The sequence below is a fragment of the Bubalus bubalis genome, chromosome 3, assembly GCF_019923935.1.
Source record: "Bubalus bubalis isolate 160015118507 breed Murrah chromosome 3, NDDB_SH_1, whole genome shotgun sequence".
In the NCBI taxonomy this organism is placed as follows: domain Eukaryota; kingdom Metazoa; phylum Chordata; class Mammalia; order Artiodactyla; family Bovidae; genus Bubalus; species Bubalus bubalis.
The window spans coordinates 30,008,657-30,011,257 of NC_059159.1; the positions used below are offsets into that span (position 1 = coordinate 30,008,657).

The 2,601-nt window shown below is 46.0% G+C and overlaps 1 non-coding gene across 1 annotated transcript; it reads right to left on the reverse strand.

Annotated features, from left to right (window-relative positions):
• Positions 1 to 1,399: 1,399 nt before the first annotated feature.
• On the reverse strand, positions 1,400 to 1,471 carry TRNAW-CCA. The gene has a single exon. It is a non-coding gene; the product is annotated as a tRNA-Trp (tRNA).
• Positions 1,472 to 2,601: the final 1,130 nt, after the last annotated feature.

Here is a 2,601-nt window from a genome sequence, read left to right on the forward strand (position 1 = left end):
GCCTCCTGAGCACTGGGAGATGGGGATGGGCGCTGTGCCCCAGCCTGCCCTCTGGTCAGTGGATTTGAGAAGGGATCTATCTGCGCCCCCATCCCCAACCCCCAGGGAACAGAGAGCAAGACCACGCATAGCACAGCCCCATCTGATGCCTCTGAACAGATTTTAGAGAAGGCCAAGAGTAATTTCAGAGTATGAGTAAGAGAGAAAAGCATGTTGTTTGTTTATTTTTAAATTCTGAAGAACTAGGAAAAGAGACTAGTTCATGACAGAAGAAAGATATAACAATGAAAATGATGGAAAGGTTCAGATTTTTTTTTTCCCCAGAAAAATAGTATGAGACTTCCTTCAAGGTATAGCCTCTTTAAAATGAGGTTTGAAAAGCTTTATGGGGCAACTGACTTTGAGTTTAAGAGAGGAGAGGAAGATAGGGGATGCCTTTAGGAAACTGAAATGACAATAGCAGGATCAAGTGCTCTCTGAAATTGCAGAGCATGGAATCCCAGATGGTGGACATGCCTGAGAAGATGCCCAAAGGGCAGAGAGAATATGAAAACAGGAGACAATCTGAGAGGAGATTACTGATGCAGAGGATGGAGCAACATGATTATCTATTCAGGTGGTGGGAATCATCCACCCTATGGAAAGGTGAACACACTCCCGGGAAAAGTCTAGAGCAAAAGGAACTGAAGCAATACTGAAAAATACGCTAGGAAACTTTTCTAAACTGGCTGAAAAGTAGTCTTTTATAATTATTTTAATTTCCTCTGGTCTTGGGCTGTGTTCCTTTATCTCCATAGCTTTGAGTATGTGAGCGATGCAATTTAATAAAAGCTTTTTGATCATAGGTTAGTCTCACAGGTTAAAAATAACTTGTTGAATTTTAATTTGCATTTCTCTAATCCTATAAAGAAGTTATTTTCATGTGTTTAAAAATAATTTACATTTAGTTTCCCCATAACTCTCTTGTCCTGTCTTCTGTTGTGCTGTTTATGTGTTAATCACTCAGTCCAGTCCCACTCTTTTGGACCCTTTGGACTGTATCCCACCAGGCTCCTCTGTCCATGGGATGGGTTCTCCCAGCAAGAATACTGGAGTGGGTTGCCCTTTCGTTCTCCAAGGGATCTTCCTGACCCAGGGATTGAGCCCAGGTCTTCCACATTGCAGGGAAACTCTTTACCAACTGAGCCACCAGGGAAGCCTGTACTGTTTATCTCTTTTTAAAATAGCTCTTCGGGTGACAAGGGGCTGCAGTGCTCGGTTCACACCCCCAGGAGTCTTCCATGTCACCCCTGTCAGATAAGAAAACGACACTATTGCAGAGGAATAGGAGCACGGAAGCACGAACAAATCCTAAGCGGTCCAAAGTCCCCGGTTCGCTCGGTGCGAAAATGTAGAATTATGACCTCGACGTGACTTGAACACGCAACCTTCTGATCTGGAGTCAGACGCGCTACCATTGCGCCACGAGGTCACAAAGGCTACCTGACTTTTGATCCTCTAAGGCTCCTCAGTCCCGCCCATCCAGGTCGCTTCTTAGAATAGACTCTTTGCTTTCCCGGTAAACTTCCGGTCAAACAGAAAAAGAGCGAGAATTGGGCGGAGGACCTGGCTGTGCGAGCTCCCAGGACTCCCGGCCCACCCAAGCCCAGGCGGGGAAGCAGCTGCAAAACCCAAAGTCCGGCCGGTGCGGGGGTTGGGTGAGTGCAACAGGATTGCCGCCGCTGAAAACCGTTAAAGAGGGGAACAAAACCCGAAATCGGCGTGCACAGCTGTGAGGTGACTTTGGAATTTAGCATAAAATTAGATGCTTCTGTGTCCACCCTTCGCCCCATCCTCCGTCATTTTTGAACATTACGTAAGTGTGCAGTAACAATTAAATTCAATAATCCCACCACCCGCTGTAAAGCATTTTGATGTATTTCTTTCCAGATTTCCAACCTACTCCAGTATTCTTGCCTGGAGAATTCCATGGGCAGAGGAGCCTGGCAGGCTACAGTCCATGGGGTCGCAAGAGTCGGACATGACTTAGTGACTAAACCACCACCACATACACGAGTGTCCACCTGTGTGTGTTAAACCTTCTTTGCTGTAAAGTACAGCAGTTACAGAAATTGGCACAAAACAAAGAGAAGGATCGCAAACCCTTGCTCCCCCCAGACCTGCCAGCCACCCCAAGAGCTTGACATCTGCCTTCCTCCCCTACAAGCAGTGGATCTGGATGTCTATGGAAAGGACTTCCTTGCTTCATAGTTTTATCACCCAAATGTGCATCAGTAAAAACTGTGGTGGCCTTCTGTCTGGGGCACGTGTCACTTTTCATCCACCCCGTTCTCAGGTTTCACACTTCTGTTGTCAGTGTGTCTTGTTACCGGAGAATGCTGACTTACATTATTTAGTTGTGCTTTCCATGGCGGTCCTCCACTGTATGCTATTTCCCCCTTGGTAATTAATATTTCGGGGATAAATGCTTTCAGGCTATGCAAGCTGTTTCTCTTCAAACTTGCACCAGTTTTAGCATCCAGACTTGACTGCAACAACTATGACTGCGGTGTTTGTCTCATGGTCATTTTCTGTTTCCCTTTTTCCATCTATGTTCATCAA